The sequence below is a fragment of the Salvelinus alpinus genome, chromosome 13 (genome assembly GCF_045679555.1).
Source record: "Salvelinus alpinus chromosome 13, SLU_Salpinus.1, whole genome shotgun sequence".
NCBI lineage: Eukaryota > Metazoa > Chordata > Actinopteri > Salmoniformes > Salmonidae > Salvelinus > Salvelinus alpinus.
Window position 1 is genome coordinate 23140298 of NC_092098.1, and position 8488 is coordinate 23148785.

An 8488-nucleotide genomic window follows, 5' to 3' on the forward strand; every position below is an offset into this window, starting at 1 on the left:
ATACATACCCCACAAGACATGCCACAAGAGGTCTCTTCACAGTCCCCAAGTCCAGAACAGACTATGGGTGGCACACAGTACTACATAGAGCCATGACTACATGGAACTCTATTCCACATCAAGTAACTGATGCAAGCAGTAAAATTTTATTTAAAAAACAGATAAAAAAACACCTTATGGAACAGCGGGGACTGTGAAGCAACACAAACATAGGCACAGACACATGCATACACACACACAAATACGATAACATACGCACTATACATTCACATGGATTTAGTAATGTAGATATGTAGTAGTGGTGGAGTAGGGGCCTGAGGGCACACAGTGTGTTGTGAAATCTGTGAATGTATTGTAATGTTTTAAAATTGTATAAACTGCCTTAATTTTGCTGGACCCCAGGAAGAGTAGCTGCCAGCAGCTAATGGGGATCCATAATAAATACAAATACCATGTGGGTTTTAGCTTGCTTGAGCCTGCTAACTGAGGAGTGTTAATTCAACCGTTTCTGTCATGGATACCCCGGTACTGCTGCTCATTCTGTTCACCAGTTCCGGAGGTCGACATCCCCGGCCTTCTAGGCTGCACTGAACTGTGTCATTACGCACACCTGGTTCCAATTCCTCAATGATTGTGTTTGCATAAATGTGCCCTTTGTTTCCCCATTGGGCTGTCGATTATTGTTCCCATGTCCGTTGGTCGTGTGAGTACCTATGCGTTGTCTCAGCCTGTGCTGCGTGTTTTGTGCATTGTGTATTACGGGTCTCGTCCCGTGTCGTTCTACAAGGTTTACCCTCGCTCTTTTGTTTGGATACATCCCAGTGTTTTGTATACGTGTTTGTTTAGGGTGTATTAAAAACCCAGATGATGTATTCCTGCGCCTGTCTCCAAATCCTTTACACCAGCGTGACAGTTTCCATACATGTTTCATTTTAAAACATTTATCTTACAAAGGAGTTGTTTATCTAACTGCTTAACTATTTATCTGTACATGGAATTGTTTTTTAAACTATTTTTTTCCTATTCTTTACAGGAAAATGCCACGGTTCAGCATCTGATGTGTGGAGACATTTCACTGCAGCTAATGTAGAAGGAAAATCTGTGTACATTTGCAAATACTGTGCCAAATCATATGTGAAGAATGCAACAAAGATGCAGAATCATCTGGCCAAGTGCATAAAGTTCCCTCAGCGCTCACAACAAGCAACCTCTGACAAAAGTCCCTCTACTTCTATTCGAGGTGAAAATGATGAATCAGACACCTTATCGATAGTAACAGCTCATGGTCCTCCTGGAATCAGAAGTTTTTTTGACTCAATGGGGGAACGTAGTCAGAGAAATGCTGATGAATGTCTTGCTCGAGCTGTGTATGCAACTGGTTCACCTCTGATGCTCACAGGCAATGTGTATTGGAAGAGATGACTGAATGTTCTTCGACCCAGCATACACCCCTCCAACCAGACATGCTTTATCTACTCATTTGCTGGATGTAGAGTTCAAGTGAAGGTCAAGCAAATCATAGAGAAAGCAGACTGTATTGCAATCATCTCTGATGGGTGGTCAAATGTTCGTGGGCAAGGAATAATTAACTACATCATCTCCACCCTTCAACCAGTATTCTACAAGAGCACAGACACAAGGGACAACAGACATACCGGTCTCTACATTTCAGATGATCTGAAGGCAGTCATCAATGACCTTGGACCACAGAAGATATTTGCACTGGTGACAGACAATGCTGCAAACATGAAGGTTGCTTGGTCTAAACTTACACCCATTGGCTGTGCTGCTCATGCATTGAATCTGCTCCTCAAGGACATCATGGCACTGAAAACAATGGATACACTCTACAAGAGAGCCACGGAAATGGTTAGGTATGTGAAGGGTCATCAAGTTATAGCAGCAATCTACCTCACCAAGCAAAGTGAGCAGAATAAGAGCACCACATTGAAGCTGCCCAACAACACCCTTTGGGGTGGTGTTGTCATGTTTGACAGTCTCCTGGAGAGGAAGGAGTCTCCAAGAAATGGCCATATCCCAGTCTGCCGATATGGACAGCCCCATCAAGAGGATCCTCCAGGATGATGTATTTTGGGAGAGAGTGGTAAGCAGCCTAAAACCTATAGCAGTAGCCATTTCACTGATTGAGGGACACAATGCCATCCTGTCTGATGTTCAGACTCTGCTTGCAGATGTAAGAGAAGAAATCTGTACTGCCCTGCCCACTTCACTGTTGCTCCAAGCAGAGGAAACTGCAGGTCTGAAATACATCAAAAAGCTTGAAGACTTCTGCCTGAAGCCCATACACGCCACAGCGTACATGTTGGACCCCAAGTATGCTGGCAAGAGCATCCTGTCTGGTACAGAGATTAACAAGAACTATGGTGTCATCCCTACCGTGTCTCGCCACCTTGGCCTGAATGAGGGCAAGGTTCTTGGCAGGCTGGCGAAGTACACTTCCAAGCAAGGGCTTTGGGATGGAGATGCAATAAGGCAGTCGTGCCAACATGTATCATCAGCCACCTGATGGAAGGGACTTTGTGGATCTGAGGCTCTTTCCCCCGTTGTCTCCATCATCCTCCAAATCCCACCAACATCAGCTGTCTCAGAGCGCAACTGGTCCTTGTTTGGGAACACACACACTAAAGCACGGAACAGGCTGACCAATACAAGGGTTGAAAAATTGAGAGTGACAGTGAAGATGAGGCCTCAGAGTCTGATGTTCAAGAGGTGGACATTGAGGAGGTCCAGGGAGAAGACATTGAAGTCTGAGAGGAAGACAACCAAAGCTTTAGTTTCTAGACTATCATTTTACAGATGTATGTTGAAAAACATTTTTGGGAGATGTGATGGATCATTCAATATTCCCTTTTGTTGTTCAGTGAAATCATCCCATGTGAAGAGTCAACTCATTTAATTAAAGTTAAATTCGTAACTAAATTGTTCATTTCTATTGGAAGGTATTAATAATTTGCAATTATGTCTACTTATGATAAGGTAAAATGTTTATGTTTCTGTCACCATATGATATGGTGAATATATCAAATGCAAAAAACATCTACATTTAAATGGAATTAATATTAATTAGCATATATTCCTGTTAATTCCCACGGAAAGTTTCTACCTCTGAATATTCCCCAAAATGTACAACCCTAGGCCTGATCACCGACAATGATGAGACAGCCTATAGGGAGAAGGTCAGTGACCTGGTAGTGTGGTGTCAGGACAACAATCTCTCCCTCAACATGATCAAGACAAAGGTGATTCCCATTCTCATTGACGGGGCTGCAGTGGAGCAGGTTGAGAGCTTCACGTTCCTTGGTGTACACATCACCAACAAACTATCATGGTCCAAACACACAAAGACAGTCATGAAGAGGGCACGACAACGCCTATTCCCCCTCAAGTGACTGAAAAGATTTGGCATGGGTCCTCAGTTCCTCAAAGTTATACAGCTGCACCATCGAGAGCATCCTGACTAGTTGTATCCCCGACTGGTATGGCAACTGCTCGGCCTCCAACAGCAAGACGCTACAGAGGGTAGTGTGTACAGCCCAGTACATCACTGAGGACAAGCTTCCTGACATTCAGGACCTCTATACTAGGCGGTGTCATAGGAAGGCCCTAAAAATCGCCAAAGACTCCAGCCACCAGAGTCATAAACTTCTGTCTGCTACCAACCGACAAGCGGTACCGGAGCGTCATAACCAAGAAGACTCGAGGCTGTAATCGCTGCCAAAGGTGCTTCAACAAAGTACTGAGTAAAGGGTCTGAATACCTACAGTATGTAAATGTGATATTTCAGTTTTTTTAAATATAAATTTGCAAAAATGTCTGAAAACCTGTTTTTGCTTTGTCATTATGGGGTATTTTGTGTCGATTGATGATTGGGAAAAAATTATTTAATCCATTGTAATGGTAATTTTGTAGATTCAGTCTCTCACCGTTGAAGTGTACCTATGATAAAAAATTACAGACCTCTACATGCTTTGTAAGTAGGAAAACCTGCAAAATCGGCAGTGTATCAAATCAGTGTATCTCCCCACTGTATATGATCCCCAATCAGAGACAACTATAGACAGCTGCCTCCGATTGAGAACCACACACGGCAAAACAACAAAGAAATAGAAAACATAGATTTTCCCACCCGAGTCACACCCTGACCTAACCAAACATAGAGAATAAATAAGGATCTCTAAGGTCAGTACGTGACAGTTCTATTCATATGCTGTTCTAAAATCCAAATTTCTGTGTTCGTGCAAGTGTCTGACTGAACAAAACCTCACTATCAGTAGCTGCAATTTGGCAGAATGCCCAGACCTTGTTTTGGGAACGAAAGATTTGAAGTCGGAAGTTGAAGTCGGAAGTTTACATACACTTAGGTTGGAGTCATTAAAACTTGTTTTTCAACCACTCCACAAATTTCTTGTTAACAAACTATAGTTTTGGCAAGTCGGTTAGGACATCTACTTTGTGCATGACACAAGTCATTTTTCCAACAATTGTTTACAGACAGTGGGTCAGAAGTTTACATACACTAAGTTGACTGTGCCTTTAAACAGCTTGGAACATTCCAGAAAATTATGTTATGGCTATAGAAGCTCCGGATAGGCTAATTGACATCCTTTGAGTCAATTGGAGGTGCACCTGTGGATGTATTTCAAGGCCTACCTTCAAATTCTGTGCCTCTTTGCTTGACATCATAGGAAAATCAAAAGAAATCAGCCAAGACCTCAGAAAAAAAAGTCTGGTTCATCCTTGGGAGCAATTACCAAACGCCTGAAGGTACCACGTTCATCTGTACAAACAATAGTACGCAAGTATAAACACCATGGGACCATGCAGCCGTCATAGCGCTCAGGAAGGAGACGCGTTCTGTCTCCTAGAGATGAACGTACTTTGGTGCGAAAAGTACAAATCAATCCCAGAACAACAGCAAAGGACCTTGTGAAGATGCTGGAGGAAACCGGTACAAAAGTATCTATATCCACAGTAAAACGAGTCCTATATCGACATAACCTGAAAGGCCGCTCAGGAAGGAAGAAGCCACTGCTCCAAAACAGCCATAAAAAAGCCAGACTACGGTTTGCAACTGCACATGGGGACAAAGATCGTACTGTTTGGAGAGAAGTCCCGTGGTCTGATGAAACAAAAATTGAACTGTTTGGCCATAATGACCATTGTTATGTTTGGAGGAAAAAGGGGGACGCTTGCAAGCCGAAGAACACCATCCCAACCGTGAAACACGGGGGTGGCAGCATCATGTTGTGGGGGTGCTTTGCTGCAGGAGGGACTGGTGCACTTCACAAACTAGATGGCATCATGAGGAATGAAAATGATGTGGATATATTGAAGCAACATCTCAAGATATCAGTCAGGAAGTTAAAGCTTGATCGCAAATGGGTCTTCCAAATGGACAATGACCCCAAGCATACTTCCAAAGTTGTGGCAAAATGGCTTAAGGACAACAAATTCAATGTATTGGAGTGGCCATCACAAAGCCCTGACCTCAATCCCATAGAAAATGTGTGGGCAGAACTGAAAAAGCGTATGCGAGCAAGGAGGCCTACAAACCTGATTCAGTTACACCAGTTCTGTCAGGAGGAATGGGCCAAAATTCACCCAACTTATTTTGGGAAGCTTGTGGAAGGCTACCCGAAACGTTTGACCCAAGTTAAACAATTTAAAGGCAATGCTACCAAATACTAATTCAGTGTAAACTTCTGACCCACTGGGAATGCGATGAAAGAAATAAAAGCTGAAAGAAATAATTCTCTCTACCCCTTATTCTGACATTTCACATTCTTAAAATGAAGTAGTGATCCTAACTGACCTAAGACAGGGAATTTATACTAGGATTAAATGTCAGGAATTGTGAAAAACTGAGTTTAAATGTATTTGGCGAAGGTGTATGTAAACTTCTGACTTCAACTGTATATGTTTCAAGGTCTCAGCTTAGAGAGAAGAAGCCTCGTGAGGTATTGGTCTGTCACATGTTATGAACCAGTATTGGTCAGTCACATTAATAATTCAGAGTGGTAATGATAAATTAATTATGCTTAATCATGCAAATATAACTTGTCTGTGTATAGCTGCATATAAGACAACTGATGGGACTGCCCAAGCAGAGCTCCTGATTGACGTGTACTATGGTGCATTAAGCTGACTTTGAGTGTCGCTGTGTAAGAATTTACACAAAAGCATTTTAGAATAAGGCTGTAACGTATTTTTTTTTGCAAAAAGCCAAGTGGTCTGTATATTTTCAGAATGCACTGTATTTATATAGTGGCAAGAAAAAGTATGTGAACCCTTTGGAATTTCCTGGACATCTGCATGAATTGGTCATAAAATATGATCTGATCATCTAAGACATAACAATAGACAAACACAGTCTGCTTAAACTAATAACACACATATTATTAAACGTTTTCATGTCTTTATAGAACACAACGTGTAAACATTCACAGTGCAGGGTGGGGAAAGTATGTGAACCCTTGGATTGAATAACTGTTTGACCCTCCTTTGGCAGCAATAACCTCAACCAAACATTTTCTGTAGTTGCGGATCAGACCTGCACAACGGTCAGCAGGAATTTTGGACCATTCCTCTTTACAAAACTGTTTCAGTTCAGCAATATTCTTGGGATGTCTGGCGTGAACCACTCTCTGAGGTCATGCCACAGCATCTCAATCGGGTTGAGGTCAGGACTCTGACTGGGCCACTCTAGAAGTCATATTTTCTTCTGTTGAAGCCATTGTTGTTGATTTACTTCTGCGTTTTGAGTCGTTGTCCCAACTTCTGCTGAGCTTCAATTCGCAGACAAATAGCCTTACATTCTCCTGCAAAATGTCTTGATAAACTTGTGAATTCATTTTTCTGTCGTTGATAGCAAGCTGTCCAGGCCATGAGGCAGCAAAGCAGCTTCAAACCATGATGCTCCCTTCACCATGCTTTACAGTTGGGATGTTTTGATGTTGGTGTGCCTTTTTATCTCCACGCATAGTGTTGTGTGTTCCTTCCAAACAACTCAACTTTAGTTTAATCTGTCCACAGAATATTTTGCCAGTAGCGCTGTGGAACATCCAGATGCTCTTTTGAGAACTTCAGACGTGCAGCAATGTTTTTTTTGGACAGCAGTGACTTCTTTCGTGGTGTCCTCCCATGAACCCCATTCTTGTTTAGTGTTTTACGTATCGTAGACTCGTCAACAGAGATGTTAGCATGTTCCAGAGATTTCTGTAAGTCTTTAGCTGACACACTTGGATTCTTCTTAACCTCATTGAGCATTCTGCGCTGTGCTCTTTCAGTCATCTTTGCAGGCCGGCCACTCATAGGGAGAGTAGCAACAGTGCTGAACTTTCTCAATTTATAGACAATTTGTCTTACTATGGAATAATGAACATCAATGCTTTTAGAGATACTTTTGTAACCCTTTCCAGCTTTATGCAAGTCAACAGTTCTTAATCTTGGGTCTTCTGAGATCTCTTTTGTTTGCATCAGGCAATGGTTCACATCAGGCAATGGTTCTTGTGAATAGCAAACTCAAATTTTGTGAGTGTTTTTTATAGGGCAGGGCAGCTCTAACCAACATCTCCAATCTCATCTCAATGATTGTATTCCAGGTTAGCTGACTCCTGACTCCAATTAGCTTTTGGTGAAGTCATTAGCCTAGGGGTTCACATACTTTGTCCAACCTACACTGTGAAATGTTTAAATGATGTATTCAATATAGAGAAGAAAAATACAATAATTTGTGTATTATTAGTTTAAGCAGACTGTGTTTGTCTGTTGTTGTGACTTAGATAAAGATCAGATCAAATTTTATGACCAATTTATGCAGAAATCCAGATAATTCCAGGGTTCACATACTTTTTCTTGCCACTGTATATATGTATAGTACAAGTCAAAAGTTTGGACACACCTACTAATTCATGGTTTATTTTTTATTTTGTAGAATAATAGTGAAGACATTAAAACTATGAAATAACACATATGGAATCATGTAGTAAACAAAAAAGTGTTTATATTTGAGATTCGTAGCCACTTTGCCTTGATGACAGCTTTGCACACTCTTGGCATTCTCTCAACCATCTTCATTAGGTAGTCACCTGGAATACATTTCAATTAAGTATGCCTTGTTAAATGTTAATTTCTGGAATGTATTTCCTTCTTAATCCGTTTGAGCCAATCAGTTGTGTTGTGACACGGTAGGGGTGGTATACAGAAGATAGCCTTATTTGGTAAAAGACCAAGTCCATATTATGGCAAGAACAACTCAAATAAGCAAAGACAAATGACAGTCCATCATTCATTTCAGACATGAAGGTCAGTCAATGCGGAAAATGTCTAGAACTTTGAAAGTTTCGTCAAGTGCAGTCACAAAAACCATCAAGCGCTCTCATGAAACTGGCTCTCATGAGGACTGCCACAGGAAAGACCCAGAGTTACCTCTGCTGCAGAGGATAAGTTCCTTAGAGTTACCAGCCTC